This window comes from Salvelinus namaycush, chromosome 12 (genome assembly GCF_016432855.1).
Source record: "Salvelinus namaycush isolate Seneca chromosome 12, SaNama_1.0, whole genome shotgun sequence".
Taxonomy (NCBI): Eukaryota; Metazoa; Chordata; class Actinopteri; order Salmoniformes; family Salmonidae; genus Salvelinus; species Salvelinus namaycush.
In genome coordinates this window covers 798420-823232 of record NC_052318.1, presented here as the reverse complement: position 1 = coordinate 823232, position 24813 = coordinate 798420, and the positions used below count along the sequence as shown (strand labels likewise).

At 47.9% G+C, this 24813-nt stretch overlaps 1 long non-coding RNA gene across 2 annotated transcripts in view; it reads left to right on the top strand.

Annotated features, from left to right (window-relative positions):
• LOC120056799 overlaps window positions 1-24813 on the top strand; it is a 44768-nt gene that overhangs the window by 10397 nt on the left and 9558 nt on the right. Inside the window, exons 1-2 of one of the 2 annotated variants that reach the window (XR_005477833.1) lie at window positions 5992-6253; window positions 12201-12302. This is a non-coding gene — a long non-coding RNA (uncharacterized LOC120056799). Of the gene's footprint in view, window positions 1-5991; window positions 6254-12200; window positions 12303-24813 lie in introns of those variants that run through there. The other variant, XR_005477832.1, reaches the window with a different exon arrangement.

The window sequence follows — 24813 nt, the reverse complement described above, 5'->3', positions numbered from 1 at the left end:
GTGTGTCGTCTGCATAGCAATGATAGGAGAGACCATGTGAGGATATGACAGAGCCAAGTGACTTGGTGTATAGCGAGAATAGGAGAGGGCCTAGAACAGAGCCCTGGGGGACACCAGTGGTGAGAGCACGTGGTGCGGAGACAGATTCTCGCCACGCCACCTGGTAGGAGCGACCTGTCAGGTAGGACGCAATCCAAGCGTGGGCCGCGCCGGAGATGCCCAGCTCGGAGAGGGTGGAGAGGAGGATCTGATGGTTCACAGTATCAAAGGCAGCCGATAGGTCTAGAAGGATGAGAGCAGAGGAGAGAGAGTTAGCTTTAGCAGTGCGGAGCGCCTCCGTGACACAGAGAAGAGCAGTCTCAGTTGAATGACTAGTCTTGAAACCTGACTGATTTGGATCAAGAAGGTCATTCTGAGAGAGATAGCAGGAGAGCTGGCCAAGGACGGCACGTTCAAGAGTTTTGGAGAGAAAAGAAAGAAGGGATACTGGTCTGTAGTTGTTGACATCGGAGGGATCGAGTGTAGGTTTTTTCAGAAGGGGTGCAACTCTCGCTCTCTTGAAGACGGAAGGGACGTAGCCAGCGGTCAAGGATGAGTTGATGAGCGAGGTGAGGTAAGGGAGAAGGTCTCCGGAAAAGGTCTGGAGAAAAGAGGAGGGGATAGGGTCAAGCGGGCAGGTTGTTGGGCGGCCGGCCGTCACAAGACGCGAGATTTCATCTGGAGAGAGAGGGGAGAAAGAGGTCAAAGCACAGGGTAGGGCAGTGTGAGCAGAACCAGCGGTGTCGTTTGACTTAGCAAACGAGGATCGGATGTCGTCGACCTTTTTTTCAAAATGGTTGACGAAGTCATCTGCAGAGAGGGAGGAGGGGGGAGGAGGGGGAGGAGGATTCAGGAGGGAGGAGAAGGTGGCAAAGAGCTTCCTAGGGTTAGAGGCAGATGCTTGGAATTTAGAGTGGTAGAAAGTGGCTTTAGCAGCAGAGACAGAAGAGGAGAATGTAGAGAGGAGGGAGTGAAAGGATGCCAGGTCCGCAGGGAGGCGAGTTTTCCTCCATTTCCGCTCGGCTGCCCGGAGCCCTGTTCTGTGAGCTCGCAGTGAGTCGTCGAGCCACGGAGCAGGAGGGGAGGACCGAGCCGGCCTGGAGGATAGGGGACATAGAGAGTCAAAGGATGCAGAAAGGGAGGAGAGGAGGGTTGAGGAGGCAGAATCAGGAGATAGGTTGGAGAAGGTTTGAGCAGAGGGAAGAGATGATACGATGGAAGAGGAGAGAGTAGCGGGGGAGAGAGAGCGAAGGTTGGGACGGCGCGATACCATCCGAGTAGGGGCAGTGTGGGAAGTGTTGGATGAGAGCGAGAGGGAAAAGGATACAAGGTAGTGGTCGGAGACTTGGAGGGGAGTTGCAGTGAGATTAGTGGAAGAACAGCATCTAGTAAAGATGAGGTCAAGCGTATTGCCTGCCTTGTGAGTAGGGGGGGAAGGTGAGAGGGTGAGGTCAAAAGAGGAGAGGAGTGGAAAGAAGGAGGCAGAGAGGAATGAGTCAAAGGTAGACGTGGGGAGGTTAAAGTCACCCAGAACTGTGAGAGGTGAGCCATCCTCAGGAAAGGAACTTATCAGGGCGTCAAGCTCATCGATGAACTCTCCAAGGGAACCTGGAGGGCGATAAATGATAAGGATGTTAAGCTTGAAAGGGCTGGTAACTGTGACAGCATGGAATTCAAAGGAGGCGATAGACAGATGGGTCAGGGGAGAAAGAGAGAATGTCCACTTGGGAGAGATGAGGATCCCAGTGCCACCACCCCGCTGACCAGAAGCTCTCGGGGTGTGCGAGAACACGTGGGCAGACGAGGAGAGAGCAGTAGGAGTAGCAGTGTTATCAGTGGTAATCCATGTTTCCGTCAGTGCCAAGAAGTCGAGGGACTGGAGGGACGCATAGGCTGAGATGAACTCTGCCTTGTTGGCCGCAGATCGGCAGTTCCAGAGGCTGCCGGAGACCTGGAACTCCACGTGGGTCGTGCGCGCTGGGACCACCAGGTTAGAGTAGCGGCGGCCACGCGGTGTGAAGCGTTTGTATGGTCTGTGCAGAGAGGAGAGAAGAGGGATAGACAGACACATAGTTGACAGGCTACAGAAGAGGCTACGCTAATGCAAAGGAGATTAGAATGACAAGTGGACTACACGTCTCGAATGTTCAGAAAGTTAAGCTTACGTTGCAAAAAAAAATAAAATCTTATTGACTAAAATGATATAGTACTGCTGGCTGGTGAAGTAGGCTGGCTAGCAGTGGCTGCGTTGTTGACTTTGTTTGAAAGTGTAGCTGGCTAGGTAACCTCTAACTGGCTAGGTAACCTCGACAATTTCTCTAAATTTCTCTAAACTACACAATTATCTTGGATACAAGGACAGCAAAGACAACTATGTAGCTAGCTAACACTACGCTAATCAAGTCGTTCCGTTGTAATGTAAGTTTCTACAGTGCTGCTATTCGGTAGAAGTTGGCTAGCCAGCAGTGTTAGCTAGCAGTGTTGACTAGGTAGGAGAACGGCAGCGCGGCGGACGAAAATAGCTGGCTAGCTAACCGATAATTACTCAAAACTACACAATTATCTTAGATACAAAGATAGCAAAGACAACTATGTAGCTAGCTAACACTACACTAATCAAGTCGTTCCGTTGTAATGTAATCGTTTCTACAGTGCTGCTATTCGGTGGCTAGCTGGCTAGCTAGCAGTGTTGACTACGTTACGTTACGTTAGGACGAAAATAGCTGGCTAGCGAACCTCAATAACTACACAATTATCTTTGATACAAAGACGGCTATGTAGCTAGCTAAGTAGCTAGCTAAGATCAAACAAATCAAAGATAGCAAAGACAACTGTGTAGCTAGCTAACACTACACTAATCAAGTCGTTCCGTTGTAATGCAATCGTTTCTACAGTGCTGCTATTCGGTGGCTAGCTGGCTAGCTAGCAGTGTTGACTACGTTACGTTACGTTAGGACGAAAATAGCTGGCTAGCGAACCTCAATAACTACACAATTATCTTTGATACAAAGACGGCTATGTAGCTAGCTAAGATCAAACAAATCAAACCGTTGTACTGTAATGAAAATGAAAATGAAATGGTAATACTACCTGTGGAGCGAAGCGGAATGCGGAATGCGACTACTCGCTCCAACCCGGAAGCAATACGACTGTCTTTGCGTGTTTGGACCATGTTAGTTTGTTGGATGTGGACACCAAGGAACTTGAAGCTCTCAACCTGCACCACTACAGCTCCGTCGATGAGAATGGGGGCGTGTTCGGTCCTCTTTTTCTTGTAGTCCACAATCAGCTCCTTTGTTTTGATCACGTTGAGGGAGAGGTTGTTGTCCTGGCACCACACGGCCAGGTCTCTGACCTCCTCCCTATAGGCTGTCTTGTCGTTGATCAGGCCTACCACTGTTGTCATCGGCAAACTTAATGATGTTGATGTGAGCCATGACCAGCTTTTCAAAATACTCATTGGCTACAGATGTGAGTGCGACAGGTCAGTAGTCATTTAGGCAGGTTACCTTAGTGTTCTTGGGCACAGGGACTTTGGTGGTCTGCTTAAAACATGTTGGTATTACAGACTCGGACAGGGAGAGGTTGAAAATGTCAGTGAAGACACTTGCCAGTTGGTCAGCGCGTGCTCGCAGTACACGTCCTGGTAATCCGTCTGGCCCTGCGGCCTTGTGAATGTTGACCTGTTTAAAGTTCTTACTCACATCGGCTGCGGAGAGCGTGATCACACAGTTTTCCCGGAACAGCTGGTGCTCTCATGCATGTTTCAGTGTTATTTGTCTGGTAGGCTCGTGTCACTGGGCAGCTCTCGGCTGTGCTTTCCTTTTGTAGTTGTTTTACTGTGCCCACTTAATAGTGAGTTCCCAGCAATGCTAATGGTCATATGCGAGATGTTATCCTGTCAGTCCAATTATACAAGTTTTGGAGTTTACCATGTAATAAGGTAAGTGCAGGGTAAGATGAGTAAAACCTATGTTAGTAATGATTGGTTGTCGTCATGTTGGCCGTCGGGGAAATGCTCTCTGTGTGAAATTCTACTGTATTGTCAGTGCTGTCAAGAGGTTTGACATGCAGCAACCTGCTTTACAGCAGAGGAGAGAGGGTGTGGCGACTGGAACGTCAGCAGAGATTAGTACCTAAACTTGTTTTTTTTCTCTCGGTGTGATAAGCATACACATTCTAAATCAAAATTCCACTGAACTTTCATAAGCTGTTGAGTCATGTTTAGGAATTCCATTCCTCCATTTTAATTATTTGTGGATGAAAGGCGCCCTTCCGCCTTTGACCCACATTTTGACCCAGATTTAGTAGTCACTCACTAGTCAGTGAATTACTGGCTTGTTTTTTTTATCAAAGTTTAGGCTATTCTGTTGGCCTAAAGGTTACTTGAAATGTCCTGTTGTTAGGTTACCTTCATAGATTAGGATTTGTATAGCAAGGAGACTGGTTTTTACTGGTATAGGCTACTGGTTTTGTTTAGGCGGAGCCGAGGTTGGTGAAACCGAGACGGGTTGTGCCCTATTTCAGGCACAATAAAAATCAGGGGGAAAAAATGCCTCGTTCCGTTATTTTTTTCTCTCAAATTCTGTTTTTTAGATTTTTTTTCAGGTTTTCGCTCTCAAAATCACACTTAATTAAAAAAATTATAATAATAGAAAAACAACAAAATTGGATGTTCTAAGTCCACAACAATGCTTAAACCACATCAGGAGACCACTTTTGGAGGTCTGGGGGGAAAATCATAAAATGTTATTTTTGGGGTGTAGATACCCTTTTTTTAATTGAAGGATACTTGCATGGTTAGCTGTGTTTCTGTAGCACACAGGATTTCAAAAACACGAAAATAAATGACGCAAAAACGTAACATAAGAACGGGAAGTGTAGAAATGGCCCACAGAACACATCTACCGCTTAGACTTGCTTTCAATGAGAATGACAGATCTATAACACACAGTTCTACAATATTCAAAAGCATTATTCATCTTTCAATGAGGACTCCCACTTCTATGGGAATTTAATCGGGTCACCCATAAAGATGCATATCGCAGCTTTAACGTTTGAATTAAGGTTTTTGGAGAAAGCCTTTCTGTCGTAAAATGGTTGTCATTAGTATCTTCGCTAGTGTCTACACTCAGTGGTAGACAAACAGGGGTGGGGCATTTTCCACGCCATTGCCTTTTGAGACAGCTTTGGCTATTACATTCATTTTTTATAAGTTCAATACATTAAGTTGATTTCCTACTAAGTTCAATAAAACATATAGTTGAATTCTGTTTTTATCTCTGTATTCCGTCCGCGTTCTCATCGCAGAGTTTCTAGGGGCCTACCTACAGAAAAGATCTCTTCACATGGTCAGAACGAGAAGGAGGGAGAGAGAGAGGAGCACAGAGAGAGAGAGAGAGGAGCACAGAGAGAGAGAGAGAGAGGAGCACAGAGAGAGAGAGAGAGAGGAGCACAGAGAGAGAGAGAGAGAGGAGCACAGAGAGAGAGAGAGAGAGGAGCACAGAGAGAGAGAGAGAGAGAGGAGCACAGAGAGAGAGAGAGAGAGAGGAGCACAGAGAGAGAGGAGCACAGAGAGAGAGAGAGAGAGAGGAGCACACAGAGAGAGGAGCACAGAGAGAGAGAGAGAGAGAGGAGCACAGAGAGAGAGAGAGAGAGAGAGGAGCACAGAGAGAGAGAGAGAGAGAGAGAGGAGCACAGAGAGAGAGAGAGAGAGGAGCACAGAGAGAGAGAGAGAGAGAGAGGAGCACAGAGAGAGAGAGAGAGAGAGGAGCACAGAGAGAGAGAGAGAGAGAGAGGAGCACAGAGAGAGAGAGAGAGAGAGGAGCACAGAGAGAGAGAGAGAGAGAGGAGCACAGAGAGAGAGAGAGAGAGAGGAGCACAGAGAGAGAGAGAGAGAGAGAGAGGAGCACAGAGAGAGAGAGAGAGAGAGAGGAGCACAGAGAGAGAGAGAGAGGAGCACAGAGAGAGAGAGAGAGGAGCACAGAGAGAGAGAGAGAGGAGCACAGAGAGAGAGAGACGGTGTGTGAGAGAGAGAGAGACGGTGTGAGAGCGGAGGGACGTCATGCTGCTGATTACAACCAGAGTGAGTTGGGGAGACGGAGAACCTCATACTACTTCTTTCACTTCACCTTTTACGTTGGAGAGGGGGGGGCGAAAGTTTAACAAAACCATTTTTGTTTTTAACAAAGCACTACTTATCAGCTTCACTCAGGTAAGAAATGCTGGATTTTAGAATGATGGATTTATGTTTGTAGTGAAACAGTTTTTTTTTTTTTTTCCTTCTCTGTTTGTTTGAAGACTTGGTGTGCAGTGTGCAGAAGGGGGGTGTGTCAGTCTTTACAGAGCAATGAGAGGAGCTTGTGTAGTGCTCCGTGAGAAGCAGTACGAAGCCTTGGACTTAATAATAGAACGATCAACTAGTAATAATACCGCTACAGAGTAGACTAATTACTACTGTAGACAGAGAGGGAAATCACACTGCTCTTATGTTAAAGGTGCGATGTGACAACAACAACAAAAAAATCGAATTGTTCACTTATATTCAGTTTGTGACAACAAGCTATGTATAATGTAGAGAATAATTGTACCATCTAAACCGTTGTGAAATATATTTTCAATAACCAAAAATATTGTTTGTTTTTTAATCTGTTTTTGAAGCTGGTGAAAAAAAAAAAAAAAACACAACTTAAGAACGGTAAGCATAGAAATAGAGGACATAGAACAGAATCTATAGCTCACATTTCTATATGAATTTGGTTAGGTCGCCCAATTATTATTATTATTTTTTTAACATATTGCAGCTTTAACGGTATAGTTGGTGCCTGTTATGTTTAAAATATTGTTTTCCGCACAATGTGTTTAAACAAACAACAATGGGGTGTGTGAGTGCTACTTGTGAAAGCCCACTCCTCACGGCCAACCCGTGTAGTAGCCAAATAGACTACGTTGTTGGTCACTATGGTTACTTCTGTGTGTGTTTTTAATTGTAAGTTTTCTTAATAAGGTTGTCATAAACAACGCCTATTTGTACAGTCGCTCTTCTTTATTGTGTTAGATTTAGGCATAAGGTTAGCAGTGTGGTTGGTTAAAGTGATTTTAAACCTAACATTAAAGACCAAAAAGCTACATGTTTTTATGAATTTTTACAATCTAGCCCATGTTGTTTTTTTTGGGGGGGGGGGGGCTGTGGAAACCATTTTTATTAATTTTAATTGAAGCAATGACATGTATTTGTTTTATTACCATGTGATTGACATTCTGTCATAGAGGATGCATGTCCTTTCTGAACGCTAATGACTTGCTCTACACGTGGACTATTGCATGTTCTGCTCAACTCCATGTAGTGAGCGGTCGTTAATGAATTAGGCTAGGCTAATAGAATTTAGCTGTTAGCACTCACTCGTTCATGGCCTCTATACTCTCCGTATCTTCTGATCAATCAACCTAATAAATCATAGCAATGCCATGTATCGAAGTGCTTTGGTCCTTGTCACTGGAGCCCAGGCACCTACTACTATGTCTATGGCTAATCATTGATGTTATCCCCAACCAGAACACCCACTGTGGGGACTATTGTGGTCTTTGGTGGATCAGTCTGTTTGTGTAATTCATTTTACATCTGCCTCCTGTGTCAATATCCTCCGATCATCTCTCTGTGGCTGGCCTACGACTGGCTGGGTGTGTTACTGTGGGTGGCCTTACGGCTGGCTGGCTGGCCTTACGGCTGGCCGGGTGTGTTTACTGTGGGTGGCCTTACGGCTGGCTGGCTGGCCTTACGGCTGGCCGGGTGTGTTTACTGTGGGTGGCCTTACGGCTGGCTGGCTGGCCTTACGGCTGGCCGGGTGTGTTTACTGTGGGTGGCCTTACGGCTGGCTGGCTGGCCTTACGGCTGTCTGGGTGTGTTTATTCTGAATGGTCAGATAACTGGCAACAGTAATTCTGAATGGTCAGATAACTGGCAACAGTAATTCTGAATGGTCAGATAACTGGCAACAGTAATTCTGAATGGTCAGATAAGTGGCAACAGTGATTCTGAATGGGCAGATAACTGGCAACAGTGACGACAAGCTGCCATGAGGGGGAATCGTAGGTGGCTCGTTTTAGCTAGTTTCATCTTATTGTTGATGTCTTGTTTTGACCGATGTCATGTTTTATGCTAAAATGGCAAAGAAATCACTAGCTAGCTAACCGACAACTGAACAAAGAAATCACTAGCTAGCTAACCGACAACTGTAATGATGTATTTGAGAGACCACAAGTGCTCATTTTGTGCAAATGTCTTTATGTTTTCAATAAACATTGGAGATTTCGTCTGTGTTTCTCATGGTTTCTCATGGTTTCTCATGTTTTTTCATGGTTTCTCATGATTTCTCCATGTTCTCTCATGGTTTCTCATGTCTTATTCAGTTTCTTGTTTTTCTTTGTGCCTTTTGTAAATGAGCAACGAGGTGTCACCATTAGATTATTTTTCTATTCATGTTTTTTTATCTTGAGCACATGTGGGTTTCGTTGCTGAACAACCAACCTGTCTATGGGCCTGGTCCAGAACTAGTGCACTATATAGGGAACATGGTACCATTTTTGAGACACAGGCTGTCATGGATCAAGGTTCCCAGTAACAACTCTTGAGCAATGTTGTTCAGTTTCCCCTTTCCTGTAAATTGTTGCTCATCCTATTAGAAGGCTTGTCAACTTGGATCAAGGTCCGTGTGGAGGGAGAGAAGGCGCAGCCTCAGAACGCGTGTGTCTTGGTGGAGTCTACTAGTCCAGTCTGGCCTTTTAAACACTGACTGACTGGCTGACTGGCTGACTGGCTGACTGGCTGACTGGCTGACGAGACAGTACAACCTTCTTAGTCAAAGCTACTATCTGTGGCAGCCAGCTTAACCAGCATCGCCACTGTATGGGTGGGTTCTTGTAGGTAGGGCCTAGGCCTTTTAAACACTGGCTGGCTGGCGGGCGGGCTGGCTGGCTGGCTGGCTGGCTGACTGGCTGACTGGCTGACGAGACAGTACAACCTTCTTAGTCAAAGCTACTATCTGTGGCAGCCAGCATCACCACTATGTGTGGGTTCTTGTAGGTATGGCCTAGGCCTAACGTAGCAGGTGTAAAAGAAACACCTGAAATTACATACTGGTCTTGAGAGAGAGAGTGGGTGGGGGGAGGTTCTGTTATGCACTATTCAACCAATCCAGTAAATGTGGAGGAGGAGTTAAGATGGAGTGTCCAATAAAGGAAGTCTCTTTCCATTTCACCTGAAAACTGGAACAACCGGTTGTTGGGGACTCTGCAGAGGCTAATCTCTAGGCTATATATTGGTGCAGGGTTTTTTTGGGATTGGGATTCAAAAGGGGCTTAGGTGTTGGGGGAGAATGGGAGCGGGTAGCCCATTGGGCGTGACTGAATTCGGTCTGGGCAAGAATTTGAGGGCCCCATCTTGGCGGCGGAGAGAATTGGTTTTTTAAGCACATTTCCTGGAATTCCACACATTTTTCCATGGAACTGAGAGAAATTTGACCGTTATGTGAATTTTGTGAAATTCTACACATTTTGCCACGGCTAATGCTGTGTTCTTATTCTGAAACAGAACAATCAATTCTCCAGAATATTTATTTGAATGATTGTTAGTTATTACATACATACATACAGTGCATTTGGAAAGTATTCAGACCCCTTGACTTTTTCCACATTTTGTTTCGTTACTGCCTTGTTCTAAAATTGTTTTTAAAAAAGATATATATATATATATATATATATATAATCCCTTATCGATCTACACACAATACCCCATAATGACAAAGCGAAAACAGGTTTCTAGATTTCTTTCCAAATTTATTAAAAAATGTATACCTTTTTTACAATAAGTATTCAGAGCCTTTGCTATGAGACTCAAAATTGAGCTCAGGTGCATCCTGTTTCCATTGATCATCCTTGAGATGTTTCTACAACTAGATTGGAGTCCACCTGTGGTAAATTCAATTGATTGGACATGATTTGGAAAGGTACACACCTGTCTATATAATGTCCCACAGCTGACAGTGCATGTCAGAGCAAAAACCAAGCCATGAGGTCAAATGAGTTGTCTGTAGAGCACCGAGACAGGACTGTGTCAAGGCACAGATCTGGGGAAGGGTACCAAAACATTTCTGCAGCATTGAAGGTCCCCAAGAACACAGTGGCCTCCATCATTTTTAAATGGAAGAAGTTTGGAACCACCAAGACTCTTCCTAGAGCTGGCCGCCCAGTCAAACTGAGCAATCAGGGGAGAAGGGCATTGGTCAGGGAGGTGACCAAGAACCCGATGGTCACTCTGACAGAGCTCTAGAGTTCCTCTTTGGAGATGAGCGAACCTTCCAGAAGGATAACCATCTCTGCAGCACTCCACCAATCAGGCTTTTATGGTAGAGTGGCCAGACGGAAGCCACTCCTCAGTAAAAGGCACATGACAGCCCACTTGGAGTTTGCCAAAAGGCACCTAAAGACTCTCAGACCATGAGAAACAAGATTCTCTGGTCTGATGAAACCAAGATTGAACTCTTTGGCCTGAATGCCAAGCGTCTGGAGGAAACCTGGTACCATCCATACGGTGAAGCATGGTGGTGGCAGCATCATGCTGTGGGGATGTTTTTCAGCCGGAGGGACTGGGAGACTAGTCAGGATTGAGGGGAAAGATGAACGGAGCAAAGTAAAGAGAGAGATGTGATGACCTGCTCAGGACTTCAGATTGGGGTGAAGGTTCACCTTCCAACAGGACAACAACCCTAAGCACATAGACAAGACGACACAGGAGTGGCTTGGGGACAAGTCTCTGAATGTCCTTGAGTGGCCCAGCCAGAGCCCAGACTTGAAACCGATCGAACATCTCTGGAGAGACCTGAAAACAGCTGTGCAGCGACGCTCCCCATCCAACCTGACAGAACTTGAGGGGATCTGCAGAGAAGAATGGGAGAAACTCCCCAAATACAGGTGGGCCAAGCTTGTAGCGTCATACCCAAGAAGACTTGAGGCTGTAATCACTGTCAAAGGTGCTTCAACAAAGTATGTAAATGTGATATTTAAGTTTTTTTAATTTTATTTTTTAATAGATTTGCAAAAATGTCTAAACCTGTTTTTTTGTTGCTTTGTCATAATGGGGTATTGTGATGTCATAATGGGGTATTGTGTGAAGATTGAGGGGAGGAAAAAAACTATTTAATCAATTTTTTAGAATAAGGCTGTAAAGTAACAAAATGTAGATAAAGTCGAGGGGTCTGAAATACTTTCCGAATGCCCTGTAGGTCGCCGTTATCTTTGCTACGTACTTTATAGCTGGTTTAAAAAAAAAAAACTGAAAGCGTTTTTCCATCCTGAGAATGTTTAAAAAAACAAAATGCTTAGGTGGCACACCCATTACTTTTTCTATGCAGATAACATCCTGGGGTCTTGGTTCTGCCCAATCATTTTAGCCAGCTCTGTTTGTCTTGACCACTTAAGGCCATGTCTCAAGGCCAGTGAAGTATAAACACATGAAATACTAATTGCCGTAGCAGAGTCGTGAGCACTTTAAAGGTTGCAAAAATTCAAATGAGTTCGCTTAATTTCAGTATGTGACAAAACAAGCAATGTGTAGAGTCATTGTACCGTCTAAACCGCTGTGAAATATATTTTCAATTACCCTAAAATATTGTATTTCCAGCTGTTTGAAGCTGGTGTACAAAATCGAAAGTAAAAGACACCGAAATGAAACTTAGAAATAGAGCACAAAGAACAGATCTACCACTTCTTAGACTGGCTTTCAATGAGAATGACAGATCTATAACTCACATTTCTATGTGAATTTGATCAGGCTGTCCAATAAGATACATGTTGCAGCTTTTAAAGATCTCTAGTCTACTTCCTGTAAAACTAGTCAGGATCTTTTTACCACCTTTCTCACACATTTGACCAAATGTTCGTTTTCACTCTCACATAAAGAGCTGTTAGTAACTTTAATGATGGGTTGTGCAGTGCCTCCCTCTACCCAGGCTGTGACACACACTCACCCCCCCCCCCCCCCCCCCCCTAAGTGTGTGTGTGTGTGTTTTTCCCCTATCAATGTCTTAACGCTGTGGGTGTGTATTTACTCTCCCAACCACCGTGTGTGTGTGTGTGTGTGTGTGTGTGTGTGTGTGTGTTGGCAGGAGACGTCGCTGACTCAGCGGAGCCCGGTAGAGGGGAGGAGAGACTGAGGGAGCTGGAGAGAAGCCAGTATGATTGGTGCAGAACAACAGACTGACAGCATGGTGAGCCAATCAGACAGCTCCATGGGAGGGAGAGAGGGGGAAGCTGCCATTTCGTCTCTCACTGACTTCTTCTTCCTCTGACGTTTCTCACACAACTACAACACATTTAGACTACTAAGCTTCAGTACTTGAATGAAACAGTGATGAAACTCGATTGACCCGATAACGTTTATTTGTTTTGAACTCTTACTTGCGTAATGATACGGCTTCTCAGTATGCCATTGTTTTATTGTTTGACAATCGTCACCTTTAAAAAAAAAAAAAAAAACACTGCAGCCGTTTTCACATCCCTAAACCAAGTGGAGGATATTCTTCAAATGTTTCAATTAATTTCCCACTAAAACGTGCTGTGTTGGAAAGCCAATAGTATACCGGTCTTAGACGTGTCCCTGATTGGCTCTTTTCCATCACAGCGTGAACACACCTCCTCATGACAGACAGAAGCGAATTAATTCCACATTTCTACATCGCCCTCACAATCATAAACACCCTGAGGACGGAGTAGCAACGGAACGTGTGGTCTGGGCCCCCAGACACACGGCTGTACAATATCACTACTCTATAGTCTAGGAGTGTGTTCCCTAGAAACCAAACGAAACGCGGCGGGACCAATAGAAAGTTTAGCTTCCGTTGCAAACTGTTACAGTAATGAATACACCCTAGGCCCCATGGGTCATAAGAACGGAGCAGAAGCTGTGACTTTCCAACATGCCTGTTTAAATTATTATTATTATTTTTTTAATTGTTTTATTCTGTCTGCACATGACACAGTGGACAACACAGAGTTGGGTGTGGCAGTCTTAACCAGAGCCTGTTGGCACCCATTGAGACTATTCCAAACACAAGCTATCGGTTAGGTGGTGAAACGGGCGGTCTGCAACTCTGCGTTAGTCTGTCTGTTCACACATCTCTCGGTCGTTAGAGGGTTCTCTCCTTCCCTGTATTCTAATGCTGTGTTCTTATTCTGAAACAGAACAATCAATTCTCCCGAATATTTATTTGAATGATTGTTAGTTATAAAATACATACATGCATGCATACATACATACATACACTCACATACATACATACTCACATACATACATACTCACATACATGCATACATACATACATACACTCACATACATACATACTCACATACATGCATACATACATACATACATACACTCACATACATACATACTCACATACATACATACATACATACACTCACATACATGCATACATGCATACATGCATACATGCATACATACACACATACACACATGCATGCATGCATACATACATACATACATACATACACACATACACACATACATACATACATACATACATACACACACACATACATGCATACATACATACATACATACACTCACATACATACATACATGCATACATACATGCATACATACATGCATACATACATGCATACATACATACACGCATACATACATGCATACATACATACACTCACATACATGCATACATACATACATACATACAGTGCATTTGGAAAGTATTCAGACCCCTTGACTTTTTCCACATTTTGTTTTGTTACTGCCTTATTCTACAATGGATTACATAAAATAAATCCCTCATCAATCTACACTCAATACCCCATTATGACATCACAATACCCCATAATAACAAAGCGAAAACAGGTTTTTAGAATTTTTTGCAAACCTATAAATAAAAAATTCATTAAATTGATCGGACATGACAGAGCACCAGAGTTCCTCTGTGGAGATGGGAGAACCTTCCAGAAGGACAACCATTTCTGTAGCACTCCACCAATCAGGCCTTTATGGTAGAGTAACCAGATGGTAGCCACTCCTCAGTCAAAGGCAGCCTGCTTGGAGTTTGGGGAAGACTCGACGCTTCCCCCGGGGGGGGGGGGGGGGGGGTTGTGAATAAATTAGCAAAAGAATTCTAAACCTGTTTTTGCTTTGTCCTAATGGGGTTTAATCAATTTTTCAATAATACTGTTCTAACTTAACAAAGTCGAAGAAGTCAAATGGTCTGAATAGTTTCTGAATGCACTGTATGTCAGGAAGTATACACACTTAGCAGCAGAATCCGTGAAACGACGCCCTCTTGTGGGTGAAATAGGTATTACTTCTCAACACACGTCTTCAGGTCTTGAAAAAAAAAGTGAAATAGATTGGATGGCCTGCAGATTTGAAACGTTGTCAATACTTCTCTATAGAGCTGTTTTCATATGGAGACATGACCAATCTACCAACCGTCTCCTCCTCACAGGACTCCTAGTAGGAATGTAGTGAGTCACTGTGGTCCATTTACAGATTAACCACTCCACCCAAAGTCCATGGTCTGACTCTGCTGTAGTTGTGTAACTGTGCGCAGGAGTTTTGTAACGAGAACCCTCCTCCACCTGTTAGACATAAGAGACTATGATAATACTATATCAGCCTGGTAACCGTCAACAGCTACACACACACACACACACACATTCCGTGTGGTTGGGGTGAGTAGATGGATGGATGGCCTCCTTTCCTAAAATAAAACTGTGGAGACACCGGATACAGGAGGCCGTATCTGGAGCTCACTGTCTGACTGCTCTGGATGGGCCGAGGGAGGGACGAGAGAGGCACACTAAGCCACAGTGTGGAGAGTCAGTCAGTCACACCACCTAGACATGAGAACCCAAGTGTGCCCTCTAACCCTCTCCGATAGGATACATAGGGACACATTGGTCACACACAGGAGGTTATAATCCTTCACTACTTCACAGGGACAGTGCACAGCTACACACGTACGTGTTTGTGTGATGTCTCCACATCTACAGTACCAGAAAGTTTGGCCACACCTACTCATTCAAGGGTTTTTCTTTTCTTTTTACTATTTTCTACTTTGTAGAAATAACAGTGAAGACGTCAAACTATGAAATAACACATATGGAACCATGTAGTAACCAAAAAAGTGTTAAACAATTATTTTTTTTTAAACATGAGATTCTTTTAAGTAGCCACACTTTGCCTTAACAGCTTTGCAGACGCTTGGCATTCTCTCAACCAGCTTCATGATGTAGTCACCTGGAATGGTTTTCCAACATTCTTGAAGGAGTTCCCACGTATGCTGAGCACTTGTTGGCTGCTTTTCCTTCACTCTGCGGTCCAACTCATCCCAAACCATCTCGATTGGGTTGAGGTCGGGTGATTGTGGAGGCCAGGTCATCACTCTCCTTCTTGTTCAGATAGCCCTTACACAGCCTGGAGGTGTGTTTTGAGCCATTGCCCTGTTGAAAAATAAAAGTCGCACTAAGAGTAAACCAGATGGGATGGTGTATTCTGCAGAATGTTGTGGTAGCCATGCTGGTTAAGTGTGCCTTGAATTCTAAAAAAAGTCACCAGCAAAGCACCCCCACACCATCCCACCTCCTCCTCCATGCTTCACGGTGGGAACTACACATGCAGAGATCATTCGTTCACCTACTCTGCGTCTCACAAAGACAGAGCAGTTGGAACCAAAAATCTCAAATTTGGACTCAAATCAGACCAAAGGACACATTTCCAGCTGTCTAATTGTCCATTGCTCGTGTTTCTTGGCCCAATCAAGTCTCTTCTTCTTATTGGTGTCCTTTTAGTAGTGGTTTCTATGCAGAAATTTGACTTTTCTCTCCTCTTCTCCTAAGGGAACATTCAAGATGACAGAAGCCAATCGTCTAATCTCATGATGTATGCAGTGAAAAAGCACTTTAGCTTAATCTGGTCCCCTTTGCCAGTTGCCTGCCCCTCTCTGTTTGATGTACATTGCGGCTGTAGTGGTTCCGTACAGCACATTATGATAATGAAACGATGTCATGCACCAGAAGGCCTCCATACCCGCCCCGCCCCTACCTCTAGCTGGGTGTTCTGTGGTTCTCCTCTCTGTTAGCCAGTCACGATCCACCGAAACGGACTTCTGTCTGCGTGTGTGTGTGTGTGTGTGCCCCCCTCTGGTTTAAGACGTCCATATACTAGGCTCTGTTTGCTCCCTAGCAGAACTCGGCTAGGTGCAAAGCGAACGTCTCCTCGCATGCTCCCTAAAAGACCTTCACTTACAAAACGAGAAACTGCAGTATTACTATTTTTGCCCCTCTTGGGACACCATAGCCAGTAAACTTCCTCAAAATAGTCAAAAGATGAATCAAGAAATCTGCGTAATACTTTTTAACGTTTTTGCTGAGGAGGTCTTAGTTGCAATTTTTTCATCCAGCTAAGGTGTTTTGGTGTAGTATTTCTCACATGACAGAATGTGCATGAAAACTAGTCTCTCCTTGAATGTTGAATGACAGCAAAACAGTTCACAATCCTGTCCATAGTTCTCACTCCTACTAGGAGTAGTACTGTTGACCAATCACCAAAGGGCCATAGAACTTACACTTGCTTTAAAAAAAAATATATATATATATATATATTGTTGTGCACAAACAGCTTCAAATAAATCCTGAACACCAAAGCAAACATCAGAATTTCATAATGTGCGCACACCACGTTTCGACTGGACAGCATGCGACAGGCGTTAGGGACGCTGTATATAAGTAGTGTACACTCACACCCTCCCCTAGGGAGCAGGCGAGCGTGCAACTGTATCTGGGAACAGTGCAGTGATGTACTGCAGCTCACTCAGGCAGCACCGAGGAGACCCTCATGAAGCGGGGAGGAAGATGGGGGGAGGGGGCAGGGCTGCTGTTTAGAATGCTGTGTCACTGGAACTCTCTGCGTAGGCTTCCCCTCTCCTCATCCCCTCCGTTCTCTGATCCGTCCTTCACTATCACACTCAGTCAATCGCTGCCAACGGGATTGGCTTGAAGATGCTCACACTAACAGTGTCTCTCTTTCTCATGTCAATGTAGTAAGAAAAAAAAATAAACTTGTGAAAAAGGTGTTCCATGTGACAACATATTTCTGATCGTTTATCCGTGTGTGTGTCTACCCCTGAGTAGTGCGTGGTGGTCCGGTGTGGTGCCTGAGTAGTGCGCGGTGGTCCGGTGTGGTGCCTGAGTAGTGCGCGGTGGTCCGGTGTGGTGCCTGAGTAGTGCGCGGTGGTCCGGTGTGGTGCCTGAGTAGTGCGCGGTGGTCCGGTGTGGTGCCTGAGTAGTGCGCGGTGGTCCGGTGTGGTGCCTGAGTAGTGCGCGGTGGTCCGGTGTCGTGCCTGAGTAGTGCGCGGTGGTCCGGTGTGGTGCCTGAGTAGTGCGCGGTGGTCCGGTGTGGTGCCTGAGTAGTGCGCGGTGGTCCGGTGCCTGAGTAGTGCGCGGTGGTCCGGTGTGGTGCCTGAGATGGTGGTTGAAGCGCTGTTTGTAGCATCCTCAGGCTCTGCCATGTTCTGCTGTGGTACAGGCTGCTCTGCTGTGGTACAGGCTGCTCTGCTGTGGTACAGGCTGCTCTGCTGTGGTACAGGCTGCTCTGCTGTGGTACAGGCTGCTCTGCTGTGGTACAGGCTGCTCTGCTGTGGTACAGGCTGCTCTGTTGTGGTACAGGCTGCTCTGCTGTGGTACAGGCTGCTCTGCTGTGGTACAGGCTGCTCTGCTGTGGTACAGGCTGCTCTGCTGTGGTACAGGCTGCTCTGCTGTGGTACAGGCTGCTCTGCTGTGGTACAGGCTGCTCTGCTGTGGTACAGGCTGCTCTGCTGTGGTACAGGCTGCTCTGCTGTGGTACAGGCTGCTCTGCTGTGGTACAGGCTGCTCTGCTGTGGTACAGGCTGCTCTGCTGTGGTACAGGCTGTAGTGGTACAGGCTGCTGTGGTACAGGCTGTAGTGGTACAGGCTGCAGTGGTACAGGCTGCTCTGTTGTGGTACAGGCTGCTCTGTTGTGGTACAGGCTGCTCTGTTGTGGTACAGGCTGCTCTGTTGTGGTACAGGCTGCTCTGTTGTGGTACAGGCTGCTCTGCTGTGGTACAGGCTGCTCTGTTGTGGTACAGGCTGCTGTGGTACAGGCTGCTCTGCTGTGGTACAGGCTGTAGTGGTACAGGCTGTAGTGGTACAGGCTGCAGTGGTACAGGCTGCTCTGTTGTGGTACAGGCTGCTGTGGTACAGGCTGCTCTGCTGTGGTACAGGCTGCTGTGGTACAGGCTGTAGTGGTACAGGCTGCTGTGGTACAGGCTGTAGTGGTACAGGCTGTAGTGGTACAGGCTGCTGTGGTACAGGCTGTAGTGGTACAGGCTGCTGTGGTACAGGCTGTAGTGGTACAGGCTGTAGTGGTACAGGCTGCTGTGGTACAGGCTGTAGTGGTACAGGCTGCAGTGGTACAGGCTGCTCTGTTGTGGTACAGGCTGCTCTGTTGTGGTACAGGCTGCTCTGTTGTGGTACAGGCTGCAGTGGTACAGGCTGCTCTGTTGTGGTACAGGCTGCTCTGTTGTGGTACAGGCTGCTCTGTTGTGGTACAGGCTGCTCTGTTGTGGTACAGGCTGCTCTGCTGTGGTACAGGCTGCTCTGCAGTGGTACAGGCTGTAGTGGTACAGGCTGTAGTGGTACAGGCTGTTGTGGTAGTGGTACAGGCTGCTCTGTAGTGGTACAGGCTGCGCTGCTGTGACACGTTGCTGAGGAAGCTTCCTGCCTGCGACGAGATGGATCTCGGTGAAGGGTGAACAGGGATGGAGTGGGGAAGGGAGGGAGGATGTGATAGCGGGGGGGGGGGGGGGGGGGGAGGAGCACGTGATTGGGTGAGGTAGGAGATGCGCATGGCATGGTGATGGGTGGAGCTTAGCATCAGGCAATTCCTCCTCTCTCTCATGCTGCATTCTCATTCTTCCTCTCACGTCTAGTAGGTCCGCCTGCTTCCCTCTTTCTTTTCCTTCCTTCCTTTTTCTCCTCTCCTCTTTCTGGGCTATTTCAGTGGACTCTGTCATTCTTACAGACTATCCACTTCCTTCCCGACTTAGTCTGAGCAACAGGGGGTCTTTCCAGGCGCTCCCTCCCTCTGTTTTCATCCACCTCTCTCCTGGGGGGGGGCGAGGAGGACTGAGGTTGGGGGTGTGTCGCACCGCTGTCCCGGAGCACCTCCTGGGGCACGAGCGGCGAGAGGCAAAGCGGTGTGGAGGGAGGAGGGTGAGGAGGGTAATGCAGGCCCGTGGTGCTCCCTTCATCCTCCATGCTACTGCTCCTCTGTAGACTGTGTGTCTGGAGACAACCCTGTCTCTCATCATGAGCCTGGCAGACCGGGTCGCCTGCTCTTTGCTCAACTGCTTTGTAAGTGGCTCTATGGCCCTTTTTTCAAATTCTTGTGTGTGTGTTGGGCGCAAGTTTCGATCTCTTTTGTGTGTGCTACTCCCCTTTCTGTGCAGCGTGTGTTTGTGGGTGCGCCTGGGAGAGGGGGGGCCCGGGGAGGGCTTTGAGTCTGTCGGTTCTCACATGGAGCCATGTCAGGGGGGGTTAGAGCTCCAATACAGAAGTGACTGTTAGCCTAGCCTACCTAGCCTCTCTAGTAGAGAGTGGAGCGACTGGGTTAGCCTAGCCTACCTAGCCTCTCCAGTAGTGAATGGAGCGACTGGGCTAACCTAGCCTACCTAGCCTCTCCAGTAGTGAATGGAGCAATTGGGCTAGCCTAGCCTACCTAGCCTCTCTAGTAGAGAGTGGAGCGACTGGGTTAGCCTACCTAGCCTCTCCAGTAGTGAATGGAGCAATTGGGCTAGCCTAGCCTACCTAGCCTCTCTAGTAGAGAGTGGAGCGACTGGGTTAGCCTACCTAGCCTCTCTAGTAGAGAGTGGAGCGACTGGGCTAACCTAGCCTACCTAGCCTCTCCAGTAGAGAATAGAGCGACTGGGCTAGCCTAGCCTACCTAGCCTCTCCAGTAGAGAATAAAGCGACTGTGCTAGCCTAGCCTACCTAGCCTCTCCAGTAGAGAGTAGAGCGACTGGGCTAGCCTACCTAGCCTCGCCAGTAGAGAATAGAGCGACTGGGCTAGCCTACCTAGCCTCGCCAGTAGAGAATAGAGCGACTGGGCTAGCCTACCTAGCCTCGCCAGTAGAGAATAGAGCGACTGGGCTAGCCTACCTAGCCTCGCCAGTAGAGAATAGAGCGACTGGGCTAGCCTAGCCTACCTAGCCTCTCCAGTAGAGAATAGAGCGACTGTGCTAGCCTACCTAGCCTCTCCAGTAGAGAATAGAGCGACTGGGCTAGCCTACCTAGCCTCTCCAGTAGAGAATAGAGCGACTGTGCTAGCCTAGCCTACCTAGCCTCTCCAGTAGAGAATAGAGCGACTGTGCTAGCCTAGCCTACCTAGCCTCTCCAGTAGAGAATAGAGCGACTGTGCTAGCCTAGCCTACCTAGCCTCTCCAGTAGAGAGTGAAGCGACTGGGTTAGCCTAGCCGGGCTTAGAGAAGGCTGTGTTGTGCTATACAGCAGGAGTCGTGCTATAGCGACGTATGAGGAGGAGAAGCGAGACTGGGACTGTGCTAGCGTAGTAGCCAGCCTCTGAGCAGTAGCGCTTGATCTGAGTCGTGCTGTAGGGATGTACTGTGTGAGGAATATAAATAATAAATGACTAATGTTACAGCAGTGGCAGGCAGGTGGTGGGGTTGGATGGTACTGTTCTCTGTTATCGATGCTACTGATGTGCACTGTCTGCAGTTTCTCTGCTCTGGCACGTGGCAGAGGAGAGAGGAGGGGAGGTAATGGGGTGGGGAGGTAAGGGGAGTGAGGGGGAGAAGTGGTTGGTTGTCTCCGTAGTGAGCCAGGGTCTCTGTCTCAATTACTTAAAATACTTGACAGGTCTTGAAAACAATATGGTTGAATCTCATCAGGCTGGCTTTTACCTGGCCACTTCTCCTCAGGCAGGCTTTTACCTGGCCACTTCTCCTCATCAGGCGGCTGGCTGGTTTTTTCCTGGTCACTTCTATCAGATTAGTGCAATAAAGGAGAGGAGGCGAGGAGAGGACAGATTTTTGGGGGGACGGGGGGGACGGGGGGGGGGCAATTGAGACAACGCCCAGTTCAGCCGAAGGTCCTCAGGTTAACCTCATCTGGGCTCTCCAAACCCCCCAACCAAAACCACTCACAAGCCCATAGTGAGCTCTGATTGGCTAAGGCGCTGCATTATGAAACTGATTATTTGGTTCCATAATGTCCCAAGCTGGCACCAGTACCTGAGCTTTTGCTTTTGGCATTGCCCAACACATTTGTTTTCCAGAGTTAAGTTTCTAGCACTTATCTGCTAGCTTGCATCAAACATTTATTTTGGCAAACCACTCCATGCCCTGCATCCCCATGCATCTCTCCTCCTCTCCCTCTGACTCGGTTATGTTTGTTTCTGCTGCAAATATATTCCTTTTGACAAATTGAGTCAAAAAAGCCTAATGTAATTGGTTAGTTTTTGTTTCCAAGACTCCGGTGCAATTTTAGCTTTCTGTCCCCTGTGTTGGCTAAGTGAATCCAAAGGAGTGCAACTGGAGCTTCTCCCTCTCTGCCCCTGGCCTGCACCCGGGAGCTCTCCCTCTCTGCACCCGGGAGCTCTCCCTCTCTGCCCCCGGGAGAGCTCCCTCTCTGCCCCCGGGAGAGCTCCCTCTCTGCCCCCGGGAGAGCTCCCTCTCTGCACCCGGGAGGGCTCCCTCTCTGCACCCGGGAGGGCTCCCTCTCTGCACCCGGGAGGGCTCCCCCTCTGCACCCGGGAGAGCTCCCCCTCTGCATCCGGGAGAGCTCCCCCTCTGCATCCGGGAGAGCTCCCCCTCTGCACCCGGGAGAGCTCCCCCTCTGCACCCGGGAGAGCTCCCCCTCTGCACCCGGGAGAGCTCCCCCTCTGCACCCGGGAGAGCTCCCCCTCTGCACCCGGGAGAGCTCCCCCTCTGCCCCTGGCCTGTACCCGGGAGAGCTCCCTCTCTGCGCCCGGGAGCTCTCCCTCTCTGCGCCCGGGAGCTCTCCCTCTCTGCCCCTGGCCTTCACCCGGGAGCTCTCCCTCTCTGCCCCTGGCCTTCACCCGGGAGCTCTCCCTCTCTGCCCCTGGCCTGCACCAGGGGAGCTCTCCCTCTCTGCCCCTGGCCTGCACCAGGGGAGCTCTCCCTCTCTGCCCCTGGCCTGCACCAGGGGAGCTCTCCCTCTCTGCCCCTGGCCTGCACCAGGGGAGCTCTCCCTCTCTGCCCCTGGTCTGCACCAGGGGAGCTCTCCCTCTCTGCCCCTGGCCTTCACCCGGGGAGCTCTCCCTCTCTGCCCCTGGCCTTCACCAGGGGAGCTCTCCCTCTCTGCCCCTGGCCTTCACCAGGGGAGCTCTCCCTCTCTGCCCCTGGCCTTCACCCGGGAGCTCTCCCTCTCTGCCCCTGGCCTTCACCAGGGGAGCTCTCCCTCTCTGCCCCTGGCCTGCACCAGGGGAGCTCTCCCTCTCTGCCCCTGGCCTGCACCAGGGGAGCTCTCCCTCTCTGCCCCTGGCCTGCACCAGGGGAGCTCTCCCTCTCTGCCCCTGGCCTGCACCAGGGGAGCTCTCCCTCTCTGCCCCTGGCCTGCACCCGGGAGCTCTCCCTCTCTGCCCCTGGCCTGCACCCGGGAGCTCTCCCTCTCTGCCCCTGGCCTGCACCAGGGGAGCTCTCCCTCTCTGCCCCTGGCCTTCACCCGGGAGCTCTCCCTCTCTGCCCCTGGCCTGCACCGGGGAGCTCCTATCAAGTGGCTCCCTGACTGACTGGCACCTAGGCTACAAGCCCTATGAGCGCCTGCTAGCAGCTAGGTCCTGGGTAGTATTCAGTTCTCTTGCTCTCTCTCCCTCTCCGCGTGAGAGAGTGTACATCTTGCACTCGCTCCCTCGTACTCCCTTTCTCACACTCGCACACCCACACCCTCCCGTTCAACGCTAGAAATTTGGAATGACTGGGAGTGAATGGTAGCAGCACAAAGTTAACCCAAATATTTGATTTGTGAACTACTCAGTGAACTACTTTACTATCATTCTGTTAATTTAGACGTTTTATCTACAGCCACTTTATTCATGGATGTCCTGACCTCCGGTCACGTTTCACTGCTAATCCTGTAGAATTAGACACGGCGCTGGTCCAATGAATGTGTTTATTTTCAGACACTTCCGCACCTTGTCTTTAACTTTCCCATCTTCAAAGGCACTTTAGGCTACCTCAGTTTTGCCCGATTTTGTTAAGTGCACTTTCTGTTCCTGTATGGTTGCGATAGCCAGGACACCCGAGGTCACGGCAAAATTGCATTCCATGTCCAGGGGTGGGATCATTACGCGACTCTGTTGCGAAATGTTTCAAAAATGTTTTGCAACAAATCGTTTACTCCGAATGGAAAAACGCAAACGAGAGTTTCTGTTGGACAAATTAAGATGGGTACTGTTTGCTTCCGTTTTGAGTCTTAAACGTTAGTCAGTTTTCGTAATGAATATACACCCCCAGGCCTTGTCCCTGTCGTTGATCCATGATGTCACAGGTAGCAGAATTTCCAGGACATTCTCTCAGAGGTCTCTGCATTGTCCCTGTCGTTGATCCATGATGTCACAGGTAGCAGAATTTCCAGGGCATTCTCTCTGAGGTCTCTGCATTGTCCCTGTCGTTGATCCATGATGTCACAGGTAGCAGAATTTCCAGGACATTCTCTCAGAGGTCTCTGCATTGTCCCTGTCGTTGATCCATGATGTCACAGGTAGCAGCATTTCCAGGACATTCTCTCAGAGGTCTCTGCATTGTCCCTGTCGTTGATCCATGATGTCACAGGTAGCAGCATTTCCAGGACATTCTCTCAGAGGTCTCTGCATTGTCCCTGTCGTTGTTCTGATGGATAGATTATCCACTGTGACGCAGAGCCCTATGACCTTAACAGGTTTTAACACATAATCACTGCACATTGCTGTACATGTGTGTATGAATCAACAAAAGAGTTGAGGCTTTTCTCGAAGCCAGGGGAGGCCCTGTGCTTATTGAACAAACAGCCCAACCCATGACGTAGCTGCATCTGTCTGGTGAAGCCCTCTAGGAACACACTGGTCTATGAAATATTAACAACCTTGGAGGAGATGAGGACGACTAGGTGTGATTCATCCACCGCTCTGCCATCCGTCCCTAAACTGGACCTCCCACTAGTCTGCCCACTGTTGCCGACGCTGGGACAGTCCCCCTGAGCACTTTCTCTGGTGCTCTGTCTATATCCCTCTTCTCTATTTTATCCATCTTGCTCCGATGCTTTCTTGCTGTCTCTGTCAGTCTGAATCTCAACCACTTCTCTCTGTCTCTCCGTCTCTCTGTCTCTGTTTGTTTTTGCCTCGGTGCGTATGAGCAGAGCTTTTTCAGGACCCTGTCTTTCAAAGATTAATCGTAAAAATCCAAATAACTTCACAGATCTTCATTGTAAAGGGTTTAAACACTGTTTCCCATGCTTGTTCAATGAACCATAAACAATTAATGAACATGCACCAGTGGAACGGTCATTAAGACACTAACAGCTTACAGACGGTAGGCAATTAAGGTCACAGTTATGAAAACCTAGGACACTAAAGAGGCCTTTCAAATGACTCTGATAAACACCAAAAGAAAGATGCCCAGGGTCCCTGCTCATCTGTGTGAACGTGGCTTAGGCATGCTG